Here is a 25,608-nt window from a genome sequence, read left to right as displayed (position 1 = left end):
TTACAAAAAGAACTGGTGTCTCTTTGCTACTGAAATTTATTGGATTGTTCCTATAAATTTTTACTGATTTCTTTTGTTTTCCATTCACAATAATGTAACCAAAGGAAGCTTTTGTCAAATTGTTTTACTAAATCAGCTTTGTCTATAATCCAGCTCACATTTTGTAAAATATGGAAAATTATGAAGTCCATGGAACATATTTTCAAGTAATTTATTATACATCTAGTATAAAGAACAATATGTATTTTATTATTTTCAAAGCGACTTTTCAATCGTCTACTTTGAAAAATGGTTTATATAATATTTCATGAAAAAACAGATGAAGCTTATACAAAACAAATACAGATATGTACAAGGTTATAAATTGGATTCTCTTGCACAATAATTTATCAGCTAAGAATAATAGTAAATTTTCGAGTCACATATTGTATAATAATTGGTAGACTTCTATTGCACAAACCATTTTCGGAATTTCATAAGTTATATCACTAATTTTATTAGTCCATATATTACGATTTATTTATAATACTTTTCTGTATAAATTAAAAACGAAAATGTCACGATTAACTTAATTGTTATAAGTTAATATTTCCTCAAACAGTGGCGGGTCCAGAAGTTTTTTTGGAGGGAAGGAGGGCGGAATGTGTAACAGTAGTTACATAAATATGCATATATTTGATGTTGGGTTTTGGTCACCAAAAGATGGTTCTTGTTATTTTTGTTACTAAATAGTTGGCTCTGCCTGCTTTCCCCCCTTTTTCACTTTTTTCAGAGAATTTGCCGATTCGATTGAGTCCCGAGTTCGGCAAATTCTCTGCTTTAAAATGATCTGAAGACCATGATACTACGACTATCTTTTGCCGAGATACAGTGAGTTAAAGATAAAACGGTAATTGTGAGGTTTTGAAGCATGTCGCTAAAAAGACCCCGTACATCAAAATGTTCATCAAAATGAAAAAGCAAGAGACGCAGCTTGCTCTTTCTACTGCTTCTTTACCGAATGACCTACGATGATTTGATCGGTTTCTAGGAGCGGTTAAAGTTAAAAGGACGACTTTTACTTCAAAATTAAATAACTCTGCCAAAAAAAATCGTACAACCAACAAATACTGATTTTACATAGGAAGGTCGTCGCTTTCGAATGGTACAAATGCAACTTGCTAAAAAAATTTTGTTAGTGCCATGCAACGTTACAAAGTTGAACAAAATTTTTCAAAAGTTTCCAAGTGCTACTTATTATATCATTATAACTTTTATAAAATTCAACATAGCTAAAATCTTAAAAGAGAATCTGAAAATAGAAATTTTACAACTACAAATGATCTTTCCGCGATATTGAATCGACCATTTTTCTCAAAGTTATAACCATCTGAATCTCGTCCTATTTTTCGGGTTTGTAGAGGTGATACCTTAATTGTTTTGCGGGGTGTATTTTATTACTCTTGAGGGAGCAGGGGGACCGCCTCCTATGGATCCGCCACTGCCCTCAAAATTATTTAATTTTTGTTTAAGATAGTTCCACCTTACCAATAACGTTTAAAATGTTCATATGAATAAATTTAAGTAAGATACCTTGAATATAAAACAATTATTGTATAATTTATTTTTCTAAAAGAAAAAAAAAACAATCATTTCTTCTTTTAAACAACTTTGCTATTAATGGAAAAACATAAAATATATTAAGGAGTGTAAAATGAGATACGAATGGGGAAGCAAACAAAAGAGAAAAGTAGAATTTTAGTACGTGTATGAATGAAAGGAAGACGGAAAAGAGAAATTAGAACAACGTCATGCGAAAAGAGATACACAGGCTTTAAATTTCAGTACTGAGTCTCTCTCATCTATTCAATGGTAATTCAGTGCTAATTTAAATACGTTCATTATAATTCAAACATATTCATTATTCAGTTAAGAACCGTCTGTTATTTTATCGATTATTCTATGCTTTGATAATACATTTTACTAAACCTCCGCCTCGTACACATTAGAATACACAATCGTCCCCAGTCAAATTCCCCACTTAAAGAAGTCGAGTATTCAGTGCTTTATTAGCAATTAAATACAAATATTTGTGCGCATAGTATTGTTTGAAGCGAAGAATGACTACCAAGAAACCGAATTCCTTCTCTGTTTAATTTTCCCACCTCGTGCAAACTTCGCTGGATCGACTCGACTGTAATGTTTCTTAGTTTTGATCTGTCTTAATCTCAGCTTTCAAATTATCTGAAAGGACTTAAATAGGCTCTCTGTTTCAACTTTCATTTGATAAAGTGGTGTCATCAAAAGATAAATTAAATTATTTAAAATAACATGATGCTTCTTAACGTCTGATATGATCTTATAGATTATGGTATCTCAAAATTATGGTAAAATTTCTTCTGCAATGTTTAACACGAAGATAGAGAATTTTACATGATACTAGTTTATGTAACTGTAAGTATTCTTTTTAAACATTCAGTGCCGGATTAATAGGGAGTCTAAGGGGGGCTATAGCTTCAGGCCTCATTCATCAGGGAGAGCGAAGGCCCGTTCTAAGCTTATCATTTATTATGTCGAAAAATTCCAAAATTAGGAATCCGCACAACTAGAACAAAAAAGATTTCTTCATTTCTTAATATAGATATCAACTGATCCCCCCCCCCCCCCCCCCCCCCCCCACACACACACACACACACCCACACCCCATTAAGAGATTAAAATCTTTTTTTCAATAAATGCCGAAATATCTTAAAAGGTATATTTAAAAAAAACTGTTTTTCTGGAGATACAAAAATTATCTTATCTCAATCCTTTTGCATCTGTTCTACTATTGCAGGTACAGTGACTTTTTATAATGTACGCATAATATTTTGATGTTTATGCATATCTATTCTTAGAATATCCCATTCCCTATAGATTTAATAAAAACATTTTTTCTAGTCACGAAGTCAACCCTGTTGCACTTACAGTTCAAGAACTCGCAAAATACTATTACTACTTGGAGGAAATTCATTAATATTCTTCGAAGTTAACATTAAATGTACGATTCTGATTTAACTATATTTTTTAGGAAAACTTAAATAAGAAAGATAGTGTAATTTTTTGTTTACCTGTATATACATTTTCTAGGCTACACTCTAGGAAATGTGCTCAGGGTGATGTTTCCAAAATCAGCCCTAGTAAAAAAGAATTCGATACTTCGATATCTGTTAAAAAGCATCGATGTTCAATTATCGATTTTTTAACTAATCGATTATTTTATCATCGATATTTTTGTCGAACATCGCCCATCCCTAGGTGTAAGTATAAAGAATAAGTTTATAGGTACATACTTTAAATGTTAACGGAAAAAAAATTTGTCAAAGATATTCTATCAGGTGGTTGTCATGACTGTAGCAATGGGCACTGTTTCAGGAATATCTATCGGTTTTAAAATGTATATTGACCAGAATGTTTCCATTTCAGTTAACTATTGAGGTTTATTTAACCACGATTGGTTGTAACAAAATTCTACGGGACATAGACCGCGAAATATTACATCCGCGGAATTGTGTTCCGAACTAACGTGATACCGTTGATACTAATTTACTTGCAATTGTTTAGACGTCCAAAATCAATATACATATGAGGCTGAAACCTGATTTGTGAGAAACCTATGGTTCCCATCGCCGCTCTGTGTATGCGCGTGTGGATGTTCGCCTTCGTAACGAACCGCGTTGTCTTTTGTCTTCTTGCACCCCGATTGCAATATGGCGATAGACGTGTAAAATGCAAGTGTACATAAACCATATTAAAGTAACGTGTCAACGGTATTGTGTTGCCTGAGTTTCCCGACCTGCTCCGTTTAAACTACTGAACCCGTTAAAGGTTGAGAATCGCTGATCTAGTGAAGCGATGAACGCATATAATTGGATATAATGATATAAACATTTGTAGTGGTATGACTTAGGATTTTGAGAATGATAAATAGATGCTTATTGTTCCACATTTAATGACTGCTCGCAGGTATAAGTAAGTTTTATATACACGTTCACTCACATCGCAGCACGCAAGCTCTTCGCTATAACGTAACCACTTAACATAAATCTCTAATAATACAGATTTATCTCATTCTAATTTTTATTTCCATAATCTTTGCACTTTAATGTCTGTTAGGCTGAATAATTTGAAAAGGATCAAATAATAGTAATGAAACATTGTACTAAAAAATTAATTCTTAATGTTTTTAATACACCATGTTATAAAATATCGAACTAGATATGGCTATTTCTACTGTGACAATCAACATATATGATAGTTTAAGAATTTCCAGGACTTTTTCTAAATATTATTTAGTAGCCAAAACTGGAACTTTGTAAATTTTGATTTCAGTTCCATTTTGTCTAAAGTGGACGTAAGTAGAACCTTAAAGTAGTTGAAGTTTTATTTATATGTAAATCTCTATTTTGAAATTTCATTTTAGACTCTCACTACATCTCAGAACAGGTTCAAAATAGAATTCAAATTTCAGCTTCGGGTGGTTTAAATCGACCACAAACGAAAATCCTACATAATCTTCATGACGAGAGAAAATGTAACAGAGGAAAAATTCGAATCTTTAGAAACTACGGCTGTGAATTAGTTCGTTGTATGGAAAATCCTCAAGGAGGGATGCTACAACTCCTTCAACTGTCATCAATAACCGAGTAAAAGCTTTATCGCATTTAAATTGGATATCCAAACGAGCTTACAATGAAAGAAAAAGATTCAAGCAGATTCTTTTCTTGCTGTGGAAGAAGAATAGATCTTCTACGAGAATAGATATCAATCTATCAGATAAACTACAAGAGCTGAAGTGAGGAACGACTCAAAATAATACAAATTCATCGATGTAACTAGAACTTCTTTTTCTAGAGTGGGTCAAGTCCCTTAGCTTTATTAATGGTGTTAAATATTTAATATCTTGTATATCGTACGATTGTACAAAAGAAAATAATTGTCAAATCATAGAATTTAAGAATTTGAGAATTTTGAAAATTTTGAACTTGAGAATTTTAGACCTTAAAAAATTTGAAATTTTTACATTTTGGAATTTCAACACTTTTAAGTTTTAGAATTTTAAATTCTAGCATTCTGGAATTTTGGAATCTGAAAATGTTGAAGAGGAAACACGCTAACCCCTACATCCTTGCGCCACTATACTATAAATCATTTTTATATCATGTTTATAAAAACTATTATCGGTGTATAAAATTTACAAATGTGCAAATAGATTAATAGGTGGACTGTCAACTGACGTTATTAATTTAATTATTAAAGAAATACATATACGCCGTTACATACAGAACAAACATAAAAGGATGCACAGTTAAGGTCTCTATGGTTGTATTCAATATACCTCATAATCAAACTTTCAATGGTTGCAAACAATTTCAAGTATGTCAACTATGTACAATTTTGGAATTTATAATAACATTTCCTGATAAGACTATAGGTGGAATTATTAAAACATAAATCAAACAACTGTTTCGCGGCATTGTATATTTAACAGACAGCATCAATAATAATATTTCGGCAATAGTACGATCTTTACCATCGACAGCAATAAACTCATTGTAATTCACAACCTATTGTTTGCTCTGGTAGGTTTACCTTATAAAATCGCAGGATTTAGAAATCCGAACAGCAGGTTATTGCACTAATTTAGAAGCACGATTAGTCATATTAACATGTATCTTAAAAATTCGCCTAAGCTGGCCGGAGTGGTAATTTGTCACGTATTAAAGGAATTACCACCCGAGCACCACATTGGTATAGTAGGACTCGTTGGGCAAAAGTTGTATGGAATAATGAATGAAAAAAAGAAAAGAATAATAGTATCGAATTATTGGTTGCTCATGAACAAGCATGCTGATGCACTTGATCACGACCACGGCTTGAACGCAGAACAAACCCAACACTCTCGTGGTTCGGCCCGTGCTAAAGGCGCGCTCTGATTGGCTAGTGTTTTTTGTTAATAACTCGAAAACGAAGCTTTAATCAACATTTTGGCAAAGGAAAAAGTTGATTAGAATCACCTTGTCAATCATCCCTTTTCGGTTGTTGACGTAGTCGTTGGACACCCTGTATAATCTTTTACGGGGTCTTGCTATTCCCTTTCACTTTAGTCCTAACTTCCTTTTCCGTGTCTTGAACGGACCCCCTGTGATGCACGTGACTGCAGTGTCCAGTTGTCGGTCCCAGGTACCAACTGTCACCCGGACCATTGAAACCAGTCGCTCGCATCTGGCACACAGCCGATACCTGAGCCATCAGTCGCTCATGCCTGGGATACAACCGATCCTATCTAACTATACGACTCCCACGTACTTACATCACGGCTGCTGGGTTTTCAGCGTCCAGCGAGGTGATTTGCTAAACCGTTCAGCCTATGGCCATTAGTTAAATTCCAAACGTTTGCTAATTGGTCATTTTCGTCAACACCTTCCTCGTTGGACTACCTCTCTGCGGCTCCTTGCTAACCGTTCGTAAGACCCGGAAGAGGGAGAATAGAAACTTGGAACAAGACATCGAAATTCGACTTCACTTCTAAAGTCATACACACAAACACTTGTAAAACAGTCGAACAGAAATATATCTACATTTTACGAGTTAATTATCAGTGTCAAGTTATTCTCCTTGTTATTGCAAAAGGTGGTAAAGAAGTACGTAGCTTCCCGGCAGTGGTAACCCGCATTACATAATAACGGCAACCTCGCCGCGTACTAAAAAATAGCAGCATTTAAAATAAATCTTATGGCGTTAAAAAGTCTATGTGAAGTCGTGTATAAACATATTGAAGTATTTTTTCAAAGTATGTTGTAAACGATCAATGAAACATTTCGTAGTTAACCCTCATGTTTTCAATTTCTCTGAAATATGCTTAAGATTATTATATGTGAAGCCATTTTTTCTTGCAAATTATTTAATGACATTCTAAGAGACGAAATTGGATTGAACGATTACTAGTTTTTTACGAGAGACTAGTTTTTTAAAATGTTCCATCTAAAATGATTTGTAATACATATATTGCTACAGATATTACAGTTATAGTTGGTTAAATTCTAGAAAATGGAAGAGATTCCATGCGAAATGATTTTGTCAGCTGAAGAAGCGACGAACACCATTATCGACAAAATATGGCGGGCAATGCAATTACTGAGAGATATATGGAGAGATATAAAGAAAAAGTAGAACTTGGAGAATCGGATTCGTTACTATTTCCTTGATTTCGAACGTTCGAACATAAAACTCCAAAGTCTATAATGAACTCTTATAAGAATATTGTCAACTACTTTTATATGTCAAATCTTACAAGTTTGCATTTAGAAAAGGTACCTACATTTAAATTAGCTATTTAAATTAAATTAATAAAAACTATAATTCGTAAAAGAATCGTATGTATTATCTGCTACACCATGCTATATTCAAACGTTTTAATAAAAGTACTAGCGATATCAGGGTTGGTTTTGGCCTCTTACAATTAGGCGCCAGCGTTCTAAAGATATTTGATCGTCCCTATCATTGCAGATTTAAAGTGAATTCGTAGCTTAATTCAATCTATGAAAGTCTCCCAGTGTGTTTCTATTACACTTACATATATGTTTCTTCGATCGCTTAGAAATTGGTGTTGTATATCACTGCGTGGATCATGTCCTTGTTAGGGTTGTAAAGCTCAACTGAACCTTTCGGTACGCGACGGTACACAACACGTATCCGTCAAATTAATTTTTGACACTTTAATCGATTGCATTTGTATTTCGCTCCGAATGATAGACGTGTGAGCTAATTACTTGGCTGATTTCGTTGCTACTCCGTTTTGAACCGAACGATGTTCAAATGAAAAGAGTCTAACTCACATCCCGACTGCTGGACGTGAGAGATTGTTATTTTGGCCGATTTCGTTTGCCACTCCGTTGATTGGATACAAATGAAAATGTAAAGGAAGACTTCTCGAGTTCTTTTCTATGCGGCGTTCGAAAGAATTGTGTGGAGTGAACCGGCAAATGTTCGCCATAGCACCTCGGAGTGGTGTCAAGGGCGTTGGTGGTTTTTCTGCGTTTTCCAATCAACGTATTTTCCGAAAATTTGTGGACTCGCGTGTACACCCTTTGGCCACTCCTCTTCGAGTCCGGCTGTAAGCTGTCCTGTGGAAGGAGGGGGTTCTCGAAGGTTTGACGGCGTGACGTGGTTTCCTTCAGTTTGACCTTTGTCAACAAACACCGCGTTCAGACTATGCAACTTAGTTGTACAACTTTCCGTGCAATTTCGGGTCCGAATTTTTGTGTTTCTGGCCGTGCCTGTACCAGGTATGCCGCCCGAAAAAGAAAATGATTTTCTCTTGTAGAAATACCAATTTCCGTATTTTTTATCAGATCTTTGCGGAAGCGACGTCAATCGATTCCTTATGTTTTTGCGATCAAAATGAAACCAAACGCGACATAAGTTGGACAATAATTAACCAAGTTACGTGAAAAATCTAAATGTATAGTTAAAAGCCAATTTCGTTAAAACTAGTCCGGTTTACGTGATATGAGGCATCATTTTAATCGGGAGAACACCAGCAATCCATTGGTACCACTTTCATACAGATGCGATGAAAAATAAAGAATTTGATGTTTTGAAAAATTAACACGGTCGGTCGGTTCGACCTTAGGCCGCTGAGCGCCTACCTGAGACCTGTACCCAGTATGTCGTACGAAAAAGAAAATGGTTGTTTTCTCTTGTCGCCTAGTATGTAAGTATTTACCAGCAGCACAGAAAATTGCAAAGGAAAGGAAGGTGGGCTCTACTGGTTATATTCTCATAGGGCCCGCCCATTTTTAAACACAACCGCTGTTCCAGTGAAACATAGAGTAAATAGATAAACCACGTGTTACTAGCCGACCCTTCAGGACTCCGTTTATGACATGTCTCCGAGTTGTTAGGACGGTGGGACGCAAAATTTGAAGCTATGTATTATGTTAGAGAAAATCAAGTTTACTGTCATGCGAAGGTGAAATTGTCGATTATAAAAATTAGAAAAACGTTTATATCATAAACCAACCTTCGAGAAATATCGGGCATTGTATTCCGTGTCGAACGGAACAATATAGTTGGTGAAAAAATCCGTAAAAACATTTGACACAATTATTATTATTTTGTACAAAGATTACAAAATATCAAACAAAAGTAATAAAATATACCCATAATGCCGTCATGTAAACATGTTGTTTCCACGGTTAACAAACATTGGCGTGACTTGGATCTTCTTCCGGCAAGGGCTAGGTTTCTTATGCCGGGTCCACACTGCTGTTCGCGAACAGTTTGCAAACAGTTTGTGAACAGCTCGCGGGCCATGTTCGCCAGCAATGTGGATACTTTCGCGAACAGCGAGCAGGTAGCAGCGAACTCGTCAGCGAACAGCGAACACTGTTCGCTAAGGAGGCGGTACATCAAAGAGTCTGTTTGCGAACTCGAAACATGTCTGGACGCGTTGTAACATATTTCTGTTGAATTTGACGACCGTTCGCAGTTCCGTCATCAGCCAGCAAACAATTGTGCAACCGTTTGCGTTCCGTTTGCGAGCTGTTCACGAACTATGTCTGAGCTTAGGTGTGAAATCTATTCGCGAACTGTTCGCGAACATTTCTATCCAATGTAGACCCGGCATTACAAATTAAAAAATGTCGAATTTTTTAACTTTTAAGATGTGGAATTTTGTAATTCTGGAATTGAAATAGCTCGAAATTTTTAATTCAAATATTTTGACGTTTTGTAATTTTAAAACCTCAGAATTTTGTAATTTTATAATTCTAAAATGTAGGAAATCTGAAATTTTTGAATTTTGGAATTCTAAAATTTTAGAACCTGAATATTTTAGATTTACAATGGGGCCAGGCCCGCCCGAGCCCCTACCCAGTTACACCAATCTTACCAAATATGTTTACGGTCATATCTATATTTTCATTGTAAATGTCAGTGAAACTTCTTAATTCTTTTTGAATGAGCCTTTAGAGAATACAATATTATTTATTAATAATGCCATCTCCGCTGTTTAATCGTCGCCACTATATTAAAATATTTATCCTTTAAAGTGCATTATCGGCAACTCTAGGGATTTAGTCACCTGTATACATGCGCGCACCACACGCCTACCAGAAGTGGCTCTGAATAGTATTATTAAACTATAGCTTCATGATTGATTCAACGATTCTTGATGATATTTGGATGCTTATTTGGAATATAGTGTTAACTTACAAAAATTCGAAGATTCATATTTTAACATATTTCTTTTTCTTGAACCAACAAAAAACATTCTTTTTGTATATTTTCATTCAGAATGATTGCATTTTAATTGGCAAATGCTAAAAAAGTAATTGAGAAAAAATAATATGATTTATTATTGTATTTTGTAATAAGTTGTCAAGTCCTATAATATTTTATTGTCCGTTAAATTTCGCCATTTATTTTCAATTACTTATCAACTTATGAAACCGTCATGAAAATTGACACGTGATTATAAAATAACAACAATTTTGCAACAAGATGTTAAGTACTATAATATGTTTTTTAAAACATGTAAAACTATTAAATATTTATGTAAGAATGAGAATACAAGAATGCCGTATAATGAATTAATAAATAAATACATCAATATAATGATTGAACATTTCATTAATTTTCGAATTAAATAATGTTATAAAAATAAAAAAAATCATTCTAAACGTTCAAAACGTTTCGTACAAAATGGCGATTATATGGGTTCATATTGTATTGTAGAATAGTATTTATTTATAATCTATGTTAGTATAACCAGTCAATAATGGAAATAATGTATTTATAAATCTATGGAAATAAATACCTCAAATATCGTGTATAAAGAAGTATGGTATAAATCATACTTCGTCCTCTGAATAGCGAAGACTGGGTCAACCGTAACCCAAACTTACAAATCATATGTACAACGATATTAACTTAAAGTTAAATGTATCATTTTCAATCGAAAGTGTTTCATATATTGAAACTAGATTATTGGAAGAACAGTGTAAAATTTAGAAAATAAAATTAAAATTGTGGCTCTCTCCGCGATACGTTGTCCGAGGATTAAGTAGAATGATTTGTAACACTTCTGCAGCTCTATTCTTGGCTATTCATACATTCTGGATCAAATCGGGCTTCCTTTACCCGGGAAAATTTGAATTGATATTTATTTATTATCCATATTTCTCAGTTATATATTAAATTTTGTAATATTTAATAACTAAAAATTATGCTACTTTCTTTCTAAATCACTTTTGATATTGATATTGTCAATATTAAGATTTTGAGAATTTCTGTTTCCTCTGTAATTTTTCCTTGGAAAGCCTGATTTGATCGCGAGTGTACATTGCACCAGTTGATTGAAAACGAGGAAAAGCAGTTTTCTCAAGCATTGATGCCCTGAAAGACTATTACACATACAACCTTTCAAACAAACACGAAACTCAGAAACGTGTTAAGATTTTCAGAAACCAATTTGAGAAAACAATTATGTTCAATTGTTAGGTAAAACATTTTGTTCGAAATGCATAAAGTACACATCGTGGATGACTGATTAAGTGTATTGCAGCATTTTGAATTTTCTTTTCTAAAAGCTGCGATTAGTTTTGTGATTGTTTTGTGAGAGAACGGAAAGGTATATGTGGTGCTTGTACACGAGTGAACGCGTATTGCGGCCGACAGTCGTGTGGTGGCATACAAAGGATCCCATTAGGCGGTACGAGCACGCAGTTCCAGCCCTTTGAACGCATGTGAGTCACTGACAAGCCGGGTATATGTGTCGAGTCCTGGCGAATGGAGCTCTCAAGGACATCAAGGCGCTGCGCTCGCAACGTCTGTTTCTCGGGTCCTTGTCTTAATCTGTAGGAGCAGTGCATAATTCGTAACGCGAGTTTCCTTGGTTATGTAGCTGATCGTAACCTAATCCTAGCATTTACCTACTTATACAAATGCGAATTACCACCACTGTTGATGACTAACGAGTGCCCTTAACATATACATATATATGTATATATATGTATATCCCCGACTTTATATGTACTAATTGGTTCCAGAGAGGGCGACGTAAGTCGGAGTATACGGGATAGACAGGAGGTCTATTAAACTATCTGAGTCAAATCAACAGAATATAAAAAAACATATATGAAAATGATTTGCTAATTATTTACTATTTTTTGCCGTAAAAAGTAATTTTTTCGCTGCAGCTATTAAAAAGTTACAAAGGGCTAGATAGTTTAATATTAAGCCATCTAGCCATTGTAAAAAATAGCATATAGTAAAATAAAACAAAAAGTCAATAACACATAAATTTGTTGCTATTTTTGTGCTATACTTTTAGATAACTTTTTAGACTATTTTTACTTAATAGACCTATAGACACGTATGTAGTATGTAAGTATACGTACATGCATTTATTAAATTAAGAGATACATTTTATTTTAAATTTTAAATGTATAATAAAATAATTTCTAACAAAAAATACAACCGACTTCAAAATGCGCTAAAAAGTATAAAATAACTTATACTTCATTTCTACAACAAATAATTTTTATTTCATTTATACAAATACCCAACAGCTATGAATAAAACCTATTTACTCGTTAAATAGTATACTAAATACATTTCAACCTTTCCGGAGGCAGTACAAAATTACAAAATTTTTTTCAATTTGTCCTAATTGTCAACCTTTGAGTAGCCGAATATAGACAAAGCGTGAATACCTGTCTCTTTCTAATATAACTCGACAACACGGTGCGGAGTCCATGTTAGTGCGTACAGTGTGTCCGCGCGTGACAGACGTTTTATTTCGTAACTATTAATGATAAGAAAAATTGTTTATATGGAAATTACACGGTACAAGGGGGCCCATGTTTTGGCGTGAACGAAAATTTATTTGCATTATTAGTTTAAAAGATATGATGGTCAAGTTTCGTCTTATAAATGGAACTATACATCCGATTAAATGTATACATCCGATTTTAATTAGTTTTCAAGATATAACGTTTACAAATTTCCTGATTTTCAGTAGATACGTCTTGGTATGAGTAGCAAGTCGTAAAAGTGGCCCTATTATTGCGGTAAGTGCCACAGCGGGGGTCTACGCTAGGAACGGTAGACCCAAAGAATAAGAAACCGCAACAATAGGGCCGCTTTTACGACCTGCTACTCAAACCGAGACGTATGCACTCGGGAAAATCGGGAAATTTGTAAATGTTATATCTTGAAAACTAATTAAAATCGGGTGTATACATTACAACTTAATGAATTCGTCTTGAAAAGCACTATCACATAATGTGAAACAAAATATATAGTTCCATTTAAAAAACGAAACTTGACCATCATATCTTTTAAACTAATAATGTAAATAAATTTTCGTTCACGCCAAAACATGGGCCGAAATAATTACGAAATAAAACGTCTGTCACGCGCGGACACACTGTATAAAATGTGTGGTCTATCTGGAATCATCGAGTATGCGGCCGAAACACCCGATCGCAGCATATTCTAGAAAAAGACAGCCCCCATGCCGTAAATTTGGCAACCCCCGCGCCAAGGGTTCCGTCAATAGATGATTTTTAATTTTTTGTGACTATGATCGTGTTTCTCTTGGACTCTTCAAATTATATTATGCAGAGTATCCCAGCGAAGAATGCCACTTAAATATCTCCATTGCTTTTAATGTTATGAAAACGTTTGTAGTGTAATTTAAGTTGTTTTCAAAGGGAAATATCGTGGAAGAAAAATGTTTAGGCAACAGAAAGAAATACACATTTCCTACATAAAAAGTGACAATGACTTTAATCACAATTAAAGAAGAAAAAACAAAGAAAAAATTTGTCTTCCATAATATTCTCTTTTGAAAACCATAATATCAAAAACAATGGATATATTTAAGTGGCTTCTTTCAACTGGGACACTCTGTATAATTCAATGATATACAGTTTGTAGCATGTTCGTTACGTATTGTAGAAAAAGCTTGCTTTAATTACCCGAAACTTAATTGATCCTCGCATTGTAATGTTTAGTGCCTTTCCAAGAAAGTTTAAAGCCTTGAATCTGGAGCAGTCCAATTAATTACGGGAATTAATCACAAGCTTCGTGAAAGTTTTGATGACATCTTTGTTTCCGTAAGAGTAACAACGGACTTAGACGATTGTACGCCTCGAATAAGTGAACAACGAGCCGCGGAATTCCGTTATTTGCGATGTTCTCGTAATTTATATGGTCTGTTTGAAAACGGAGGAAATTAAATGGCGGAGGACGATCAGGACACGAGGCGTTATTCCCTCTAGCGAGGAAATCTCGCCTAGAATAAAAGCGGCCAATCTGTGACAGTGGAAAATGAGATTTCGATCGTTAGGACAAGACACCGAGCTGAAGAAGGTGCAACAACGGCCAGCTGCGCTGGCTTGTATTGTAAAATAGAATGTGTGGGTCAATCAGAATAAAGAGAGAACGAAGACTTTCTGTATTATTAAGCCAGGATATTAAACGTCTGTAACATCGAGTACGATTACTAACGAAACCTTCATTTCGGTTCCTTTTGCCGCATAAAGAAGAGACCGTTCCACTTCAAAGGAATCTGTCAGTGTCGTAGTACAGAAATAAGCAGAGAATTCTCTCTATTTTTTTAATGATCTCAATTCTTATATAAATTTTCTCCGAGTAATGTTTTTCATGATGGTATAAAATAATAATCATACGCATCGGAATATTCAAATTTTAAAATATGTACAATAATGTTACAATTTGAATATTTAAAGGTGTACTGACAATAATTATTGCATATACGATGAATAAACCTCAAAACTTTCTTAATGACTTTCGTCAAGGGCACTTTTGTTAAGGGCACAGACTCCTTGTGCCATGACCTGTATGCGTGCACTCACACAATCAACGGAAAGTATGCACGTATACGCCATGCGCGAGAGAGACACTCGATTTCGTAGATTCCATTTTTCGTCTCGATAATTGCATAAATGAAATTTTCGCGGGTACAGCACACACGGGTAGACTTCGCTACAGGTCGGTCTGGTCCGCTTGAACGCTAATAAACATCATACGTTGAGAAAAATGGAATTTTGGAAACTGTACGATTGAGACAGACGCTGTTGTAAGCAAACAACATGGCTGCCGAATGCTGCGTTCGGCTACATTTTAGCGAATATTGGACGATTTAATCGTTTTTTCACTGATAACAGAGCAGACCAACTTCCCTTGAACTAGCACAATATCACTGAAATTCGATTTTTCACAATTTATCACTTCTGGAAGACGTAAAATGGAATCTACGATTTGCACGCATCAGACGTCAAATAGACATAAGAATAGTTCAGTGATTCTCCGTCAGAGGCATTGATGGTATATTTGACCACGTTATCATCAGGGTCGATAAAAACACAGATCAATCGATAAATGTAAATTCTAATTTGACACCACAAATGGCTACGCGAATATAGCCACAAGTATGGCATAGTTGCCGTAACGTATTAAGACTTCTGTCACGCTGTTGCCACATCTGTTACAATTGCAACAGGCTCGAGCCGATTTTGATTCCTGCCAGACATAGAAAAGAATAGGGCGCTCGAGAGAGAAAGAGGTTCGAGAATGAAACAATACATGTACTAATGTGTGCAACCATCAAACTTTTTTGTTCATATTTATAATCATGTTTTTTTCATCAATTAAATTACAGATAGAATACTTGAAATGGTATGCCAGAAAAATGAATTATAAAACTTGCACCATATACAGTGAAAACTCGATAAATGTACATAATTATTGCCGGTCCACTCCGCAACTGTTATGGAATAGGAGAATCATTTTTCAAATTTGATTGCCTAGTCAGTAAACACTGATTAGAAAGAGTCAGTAGCTGAAGACGAAAGAGGGACTAAAACCGGGATTTATTGCCTTCATTTAAATGCCCCGTGTCAATGTGACCATACTAATGCACAGAATAAAGTTTTTTATTTTGTACTTTTTGTTAATAAAAATTTTACTATCATGTGGAGAAGATTTTTCTGATTAAAATGAAGCTAAACACAATATAAATCGGTCAACATTTAATAGCATAATATTGGGTTAAATGTTGTGCTTGTGAGTCTTTCTCTCTTTGTTTATCCTTCTTGCGCTATCCTTTTCTATGTTCGGAAACATCAAAGAACGGCGGATTCGTGGTGCTGGTAGGGGTAGAACGAATGAAATAATACACATAACGTAAGTACGCGGCCATAAGACTTATAGGAATGAAAACTACCTGACATAATAATTTCAAGAAGGGAATAAGAAATAAAGAAATTAATAATGAATTTTAATATAATTCTGTCACACTTAGACTGGGACACCCTGTATATGCAGGTACAATTATATTAAAATTCATTATTATATTTCAAATGAAAAAGATTTCAATAACACGTGGCTGGAGTGGCTGTCATGGGAATCGACGATGTAGACGGCGCGGAGAAAGAAGAGGCATTGTTTATATTTATTGATTATATTTCAATCGATAAATATTGTATATTATAGATCAATTTACATGTCTTTATTTTTCATTCCTTTCCTGAAATTATTAATGCCATATAGTTTTTATTCCTATAAGTCTTATAGTCGCGTACGTTATGTGTATTACAGAGTCTCATCGAATCTGTCGTAGCGTGTGACTATATTTACGCCGATCGGCCCTACGTTGTTTGATTCATGATACTCCTTCTCTTTCTCTCGCGCTGTCCTTTTCTATGTCCGCCAGGAATCAAAATCTCGCTCGGCTCGAGCAAATTCATTTTGCTAGATGGTCACAGATGCGGCAACACCGCGATAGAACTCTCAAATGATGTGACTTGGCAACTATGCCGCCTCACTTTCGTTTTTTATTCTGCATAATGACGTTAGATGTCACACCGTCAAATGTCGAATTTCTCAATTATGTGTTTTCACGATTGCCCGATTCTTTCCAATGGCGCTTACATCGATTCGGAGGAGGCCTCGAAGGAGTCTGTGCCCTTAAACCATGTTACAAGGGCAAGACGCCCCCCATTCACGTGTACATGTAACAAGGGAAGTTCGGTAACTCGAAAATTCCGATTTTTTTAAATCTTTGCTGGTTTGTGGTGGACCTCAAGAGAAGTATAGCGCAACTTTTGTTTTTGGTCCAATTTCAGTTCTTCAGGGTGAAAACACCCCCTGAAGGTAGATAGGTGTTTCCATATTTCCTTGTATATCTTTAAAACTATCGTAGATATAAAAAAATAGTTATAGCTATACATACACAACAACTCTAACTCAATTCTTGAGGATAACATACCTGTAGCTGGTCTGGCTCTTCTGGAACTCAGCGGACTCTGACCGAATCAACAGGGGCTCCGAGTATGTTACTTCCTTTATCCGCATATCTTTCAGAAATCCAAGCTCTGCTTGAACATTCGTTTAAACCTGTACCGAATGTGCATTCGCCCTGTTCTAACTTATGGAATCCAAATTTGGTGGAACATTATTTCCCACACCCAAAAACTCAAAGTTCAACGTGTCCAAAACAAGGGCTTAAAAATTATTCTCGATAAACCCAAACGCTTCTCAACCGCTGAGCTACACATCCTAGCCGAGACCCCTACTATCAACGCGTTTGCCTCATCCTTGATCGAGCGTCTGTCAGTCATGAACCAACATCCAAACCCGCTCGTTGAACTCACTGGAAAATACAATCGACACACAATCCCGTATAGGGTGAAGACCCCATTCCCCTTATGAGGGCCGATTGACTCTGCTGCCGAGACTGAACGCTCAGCTGCTGGCCAGCCGCTGCTTCCAACTTCTTCACAATCCGCGCTCACGTGCTGAGAGCGGTACTACTCGCTCGTATTTGCTTTGCACTACTCTTAATTCCTGCATATCATCCTTGCGGTTTTTTTGAAAATTTCTCCGCATTCACTCAGCGCCTACACCCATCACTACATCGGTAACGCCATCCTACTTCACACCGTTGGTAAGCGGACATCCAAGCTCGCAGGGACAACGCTTCAAATCATCGTCAAACATAAAAGAAGAAGAAAAAAAACAAAACATTTATGATATGTAATTTGTTGCATTACTCCATACTTTAAAATGTTGTTAACAATTCAAGATATTAATAAATGTGTAGCAAGCTCTAAAATAATATTTAATATAATAAAATTTTATCCAATGTCCAGTGCTAAAGTCTCCAAGTAAAATGTTTAAAGTAGTATATTTAATAATTGAAAGTAGAAAATATTTCAATTTGTAGTTAGAAAATCTTTAAAAAGCCCGAATAAATTACATTGCAATAAAGAATTAAAAATTATTGCTGATTATAATCGAAGGTAAGTGACTAAGAATTTTAGGGGTAAGACGGTTTCCACATGAAATGAGAGTAGGGAAAACAGTAATTAGTGGTGGTCAATTTCCAGGAACCAACCACACCTAGTTGTCAAACACGTTCCTATGAATGACGGTTTATGATCGTGCTTTATCACAGTCGGGAAATATCCAACAGTTGTCGAAGCACTACCAAGAAGTGAACGAAATTGCCTTTGTACATAACTTCCAATGTAAAAAAATCTGTCATTTTTTTAAATAAATGAAATCAATTTCGTTGTAGTTTGAAAATATTCAAATGCATAAAATGTACAATTATAATATTTCAACGAAATCAATTAATTTGAGTAATTTAAATAATTGTAGCGCAGTGCCTTTTTATTTTCGAGAGAAGTAATGATATTTTCCTTGAACCTATTTGCATTTACATTTATACACGTCGTTGATATGGTTATGAAACAGAGGAAAGTATATTTCATCTCATATGATATATGTGCACTACCGCTAATCAGTTTTTGTTTGAATTATTAACAAACGGAAATCGTTATGAATTGCTTCAAAAAACCTTAAATGGATGCATTTCGATTCGGAGAACAAAAAATATCAACTGCGCTATAAAAACAGGAGTAAAATATGGTGATCGTTACGCCGACGGTATCTAATATTCATGGAATACAAATTACAAAACATTATAGTTGCACGATTCTGTATTACATTACTATTTTGCAAGATCAGAAAAAATTGTAGTGATAGGTTTGACATGCATATACATTTATTTACGAAAGTATTCGAAGACTTGTATCTAGGAATAAATTGATCATCGGGAGTTCGGGAAAATTTCCGAAGGACAAATAAGGATTTAAAGCATAATTAATTAAAATCAAGGTCCATATTCTACAAAAAGGCCTGTCTGAGCAACTGTTGGAGTCCAAAATACTTTTGAATTTGAATTTTTTGAAATAAATACTCAAATACCACTTTCCCAAAGAAAATTACGACTCCCCCTCTTCCCCGTAGGCTACCCCTTCTCCTAAGCATCCCCAGCAGAAATGACAATGTAGCAAAGGGGGCCTCATATACATAACTACAGATCTGTAGTCTCCCACTACTTGCGTGTAAATGTTTACGCGGAGAAATTTAAATTAATATTTATTTTGTTAATCGTACTTTATAGTAATATACTAAATTTTGAAATATTTAATAATTAAAGATCATAGTATTTTGTTTCTATATTACTTCTAATATTAATGTTCCAAAAATTAAGATTTTAAAGATTCCTACTTTCCCTATATCCCCATTTTCCCTAAGAAAACCTGATTTGATGGTATATGTACACAATAGAGTGGCTTTAATTTAATTTTGATGAAAATTTTGTTTAAAATTAATAATGAAATAATCTATGCAAAGTTTGAGCTCAAAAACGTGGCCCCCGTTCCTTGAACATTAAAATAATTGATTAGACGATAATAAAATCGATTTTTCTAAATTATCTCCTAAATTGTTAGGGTAACGTATACAGTTTTCGATCCTTACATAATGATCGACCCTTTTCTTTAAAAAATAGAAAATATAATATAATGCGTTTTTTACATAATAAACTAAAATTCTATTTGGAACAAGAAGCATTCGAACTACAAAAGACAATATTTTATTATTTAAGCCTTGAACAACGATTCTTGGGTCAATCGTGACCCAAACTTACAAAACGTATACAAGAACATTAACCTAAAGTTACGTGTATCATTTTTAACCGAAATATATTTTGTCAATATAGAGATGATATGCTCGATAGTTCTGTTTATTATGAAATAGTTTGCGTGTAATTTCTGGCATGTATAATGCCTTCCCAAAAATTCTGATTATGAAAATAATTAGAAAAGATACACTCACTCACAGTGAAAATCGTCCAGCTGCAACGGGGCGTATATTAGTCTAAATAAAATAATAAATACAAATAAAATACAATGATTGCGCATATTAAATTATTCTACATAAATAACTACATAATATACTCGAAAAGCAAAACATTCTGTTGAATAATAATCGAGATATAGCATTACAAATAGAAACATGTCCGAAATGAACCTCATAGTGAAAACCGTCCACCTACAACAACGTTTGATAAATTGCAATAGTTAATTGATTTTGTAATTTTTAATGAGTGATTCTTATAGATTTTTTTATGCTGAATCCGAATTTCTAAACCATTTTCATCTAACTTATATAGTTTTCGAGATAATCAATGTGAAACAGAAATTGCAATTATTCAATTTTAGAATTGATTTATGCTTTTACAATAGCAGATATTCAAGTTCTTTTTTCACGTAATAATTCTGTGGAATCTACCGAATAAAATGATATAAATTGTTATTACATTATAGACATGTAAATATGTTTAAATAATAATGGAAGTGGAAGATACGCCTAAATCGCACCAACGTCGGCTGATGTTATTTATTATATTTCAAAAACTAACAATCTAGGAGAAAATCTAATTATATCACACGATAGAGAAACATTTTTGCTAAGTATAACATTAAAGCAATGTGTAAAAATTAGGTTTCTATTTTGCAGCAAATTAAACAGAATCCGATGCTAAGTGCGCCAAAAATTGCTAGTGAAATGGAAGAATCTTTTAACTTGAAAGTACACCCCGAAACAGTTAGATGGGTGTTAACAAAAAATAATTATAATAGAAGAGTGGCGCGACAAAAACCGCACATTAGCGAAAGAAATAGGGTGAAGCGCTTAGAATTTTCTCGACAATACATAAATAAAGACTTTTCCTTTTGGCAAAACGTGTTATTTACAGACGAGAGTAAATTCACAGTAAATGAAGCGAATGGAAGAATTTTGGTTTGGAGAAAGCCCAACAAGGAGCTGAAGTTACAAAATATAAAACCAACATTTAAACATGGAAATGGATCCACAATGGTGTGGGGATGCGTGGCAGCATCCGGCGTGGGAAATCTGCATATAATAGAAGGGAATATGGACAAGTGGCAATATTTGCAAATTTTAAAACAAAATTTAAAGCAAAGTGCGGTAAAGTTAGGTATATTAAACACGTTCCATATGTACCAGGATAACGATCTTAAACATAAAGCTGCAATAATAAGAGAGTGGCTCTTATATAATTGCCCAAAAGTGTTGGAGCCACCACCACAATCGCCGGATTTGAATATAATTGAAAATGTATGGCATGAATTGGAAGTGAGGATTAGGCAGCACTATATCATGAGTAGAGACCAATTAAAAACTGTCCTACATGCGGAATGGGCAAATATCACAAGCGAAATTACAAAAAAATTGGTTCATTCCATGAACAACAGATTGACAGCAGTTCAAAGGAGCAAGGGATACGCAACTAAATATTAAAATTAGTTTTAGTTTAAGTTTTGTAATGTTAGTTTTGTATTTGGTTTTGTATATAGTTTTAGTTTTATTTACCATTAGTTAGTTTTGTATTTGGTTTAGTATATAGTTTTAGTTTTATTTAGCATTAGTTAGTTTTGTTTTAATTTTGTATAATGTTTTTTACATATTTTTCATCATTATCATATTTTTAAAACTAGAAATAAACAAATATATTTTTATATGCAATTGTAACAATTTCATTTTTATCCTACAAAATTTTGCCTTTCCCGTTTAAACTATACTATATTCTATTAATAAATGTAATGCTTGAATTTAAATTTGACTTTGAATGTGTGCGACATCTGATAGATGGCGTTATAACGGTGACAGCAGTAGTTCTCAACGCTTACGGTCGACCTATTTGTCGTGTACGTTTTGCGAGTATGTTCCTTCCTTTATGCCAAGTTATCAGGCTTAAATTTTAAAGTAGAAACCTAATTTTTACACATTGCTTTAATGTTATACTTAGCAAAAATGTTTCTCTATCGTGTGATATAATTAGATTTTCTCCTAGATTGTTAGTTTTTGAAATATAATAAATAATATCAGCCGACGTCGGTGCGATTTAGGCGTATCTTCCACTTCCATTATTATTTAAACATATTTACATGTCTATAATGTAATAACAATTTATATCATTTTATTCGGTAGATTCCACAGCGTTATTACGTGAAAAAAGAACCTGAATATCTGCTATTGTAAAAGCATAAATCAATTCCAAAATTGAATAATTGCAATTTCTGTTTCCCAGTGATTATCTCGAAAACTATAAAAGTTAGATGAAAATGGTTTAGAAATTCGGATTCAGCATAAAAAAATCTATAAGAATCACTCATTAAAAATTACAAAATCAGTTAACTATTGCAATTTATCAAACGTTGTTGTAGGTGGACGATTTTCACTGTGAGGTTCATTTCGGACATGTTTCTATTTGCAATGGTATATCTCGATTATTATTCAACAGAATGTTTTGCTTTTCGAGTATATTATGTAGAGTATTTATGTAGAGTAATTTAATATGCGCAATCATTGTACTTTATTTGTATTTACTGTTTTATTTAGACTAATATACGCCCCGTTGCGGCTAGACGATTTTCACTGTGAGTGACTGGTCCCAATTGCGTGACGCTTGCATTTCCAAAAACCTATAGTAACTTTGTTTTTCGAAACTAGTAAAAAATACAAAGGAGTCAATATTCTAAGTGAATGCAAATAATTTAAATAAATAAATATCTCATATAAAACTTATGTAAACGTTTGCAGAATTATTGCATTGAGGAGGTATATTCTTCTCTTGTTATACCTTCTCTTTTCGCAAGATTTGTTATGGGGTGCTGTGAAAAATCCAGGCGGGCGTCAGTCAAAACTTAGCGAAAAGGGACAATCTCAACATTCAGAATGAGAGAAGGACAGCATGAATGTAGTGCGTCGCGCTCAGCGTTCGGGCGTTGTTGCCTTTTTCGCTTGCCTTCGCTGACACAGTCGAGTGACGTACCAAGCTAACGCCCGATTTTGGCTACGATTCCAAATCGGCAGCCTTCTTAGTTAGACGCTACCTTATAACTACTTGCTGAACTGAATTTGTCACGTGACTTGCTCTGTATCATCCATAAAATGGCGGAACTGGTCTGTGAGAATGCTTTTACGGGACTACACTTTTCGTCCTTATTTCGCAACAAATGAAGACAAAATAAATCTTACTTTGCAGGTAATGGTTGTGGCTAGGCCGCTGCACTCAAGTTTTCAATCACAGCACTCTTGTGGTCGCCTAAAAATGCTTCGATCCCGCGACTGCATTTTGTCGATTTTTTCCTCCACTTTGGACTCTTATATTATTAAACATCAACATAATCCCACTGAAACATAAATGCAGTTGTATGCATTGGACCTTCCTCTTTCGAAAAAGCCTTCACCTAGCCCCAAATGTTCTCATATAAGGACGAAAAGTGTAGTTTCGTAAACCCCTGTTTAGGCCCATTTTTGCCGGTAATGTCAACGCGCTATTATTACCCGTGCCTACCCCCTTAAAATGAAGGTATGTTTCTGTTTTGGTCTTCATTGATAAAAGATAATTAAAACACATTTCAATTTTTAAAATTAAAAGAAATGGTTTCTTAGCCCTTTTCTACTTTTTTTGTTTTTGTTTAACCGTTCATCATACGGAGAAAAGTAAGTGAACATAAAAGATACGAACTGTCTAGAGCTACAACTGTTGTCTGACACGTTGTTTGATACAATCAATAATTTAGAGAATAATCTAGAAAAGCTGACGTTATGAGCACTTAATCAATTATTTTAATTATAAGAGCCCAGGGACATGTTTCCCTGTTATCCGATTGAGCTTAAACTTGCATAGATTATTTTTTTTTACTAATTAGAACTATTCTAAGGGATGGCGCGAAACAATTCGAAAGTCGAAAATAAGAGTCACTATTGTGCAAGTGTTATACTTACATGCATGATTATTAAATTGTAAATTCTAGAACGTCATCATAAAAGAACTGTTAAATAAGTAAAGTTAAAAAATTTGTTTGATTTAAAATCTACATATTACCTGAAATACTATCAGTTCAATTTTTCTTTTTCTACAAAAAAATTCTTGATAAATGACGAATATTAGTTATTTCTACACTATTTTATAAAATAATCTTTATGGTAGCAATACTATTTATTAAATAAGTTCGTTAGTATCAATTCATCATACTAAGCGAAATCAGCTACAATATTAATTATACTATATTGAAAATATTCTCTTTCTGAATAGGGCTTACACCCAAAAGCTTCAGACTACATTCAAGCTACATTAATTATAACAATCCGAGCCATGAAAGCCTTTAAAACTTTCAATAAATGAATGTGCGTCACGTAAATTAATAGTTTAACAGAAAATACGTTTCGCGTGAGTTACTTCTACCGTTATAATATTGTTGCGGCACTGTGAAACTGCAGACAGGATCGAATTGAATTCAGTACCCGATCGAACGTTTATTCTCGAACGACCACGAATATTGATTAAACAGGAGTCTCTGATATTCGACGAGGAAAGTTATGAATTATTATATAAGGTAACCATTTTTTAGCAAATCTGTGGCAATATATTATAAGATTAAATATTCAAAAATACTTTATTTAAAAATTGTATTATAATAAAGATTTTCGTTTGATGATGAAAAATTTACAATGCAGTAAATTCAATTTTGCATTATTTGTAAGAATAAGCGATATTTTAAATTAATGTATTTTTGTTATAATTTTTTAGTGAATTATTTTTGAGCCTATATGAAAAGTCAAAATAGTACAGATAAAGCTTATTTATTAATAATAATTATGTATATAATAAGCTTATTTATATAATAATATTTATTATTAATAGTCAGCCTAATCAAATCCTGTTAATATTAAACAAAATTTAATATTTTTGTTTAATTACATAAACAAAAGTTTGTATAATTTCGTCCAAGTGAAATTGCGTCATTTTCGTTTAAGTAGACAATTTTCTGCGTGATTCGTTTAATGTAAAAAAATGTTAATTAAAAATAGACGGTTCTGTTTCACATCCAATGCTGCAATATTAAATCTTAATCTCACAATCAGTGTGAATGTGTCTTACAACTTTGTCCATCAGTGTAACTCTCTATAGAGAAAAGTAAAAGTTAGATCCAGTTTATAAGTAGAAGGGAAAGAAACGTTGGAAAGCGTCGAGTTAATTAATTGAACTTGAATAACTGACTGTAAAATAGTTAGCGTGTAGAGTTTCCGTACATGCCGTTCGGCAATCGAGAACGAGTTAGCTCTGATAGCGGCTGAGAGTTTAACTGACTTGAGAGGAGGGGCAGAGGGTGA

At 34.1% G+C, this 25,608-nt stretch overlaps 1 protein-coding gene and 1 long non-coding RNA gene across 4 annotated transcripts in view; one reads left to right on the top strand and one right to left on the bottom strand.

Moving 5' to 3' along the window:
* Positions 1–25,608, bottom strand: part of LOC117609913 (neurotrimin) — a 508,787-nt gene that overhangs the window by 422,961 nt on the left and 60,218 nt on the right. The gene's annotated exons all lie outside the window — the stretch shown is intronic.
* On the top strand, positions 3,857–4,555 carry LOC117609917 (uncharacterized). The gene is made up of 3 exons (XR_004582726.2): positions 3,857–3,990; positions 4,135–4,372; positions 4,442–4,555. It is a non-coding gene; the product is annotated as an uncharacterized LOC117609917 (long non-coding RNA).

The sequence above is a fragment of the Osmia lignaria genome, chromosome 9, assembly GCF_051020975.1.
Source record: "Osmia lignaria lignaria isolate PbOS001 chromosome 9, iyOsmLign1, whole genome shotgun sequence".
Taxonomy (NCBI): Eukaryota; Metazoa; Arthropoda; class Insecta; order Hymenoptera; family Megachilidae; genus Osmia; species Osmia lignaria.
Note: the sequence above shows the minus strand (reverse complement) of the source record. Positions and strands in the feature narration are given on the sequence as shown.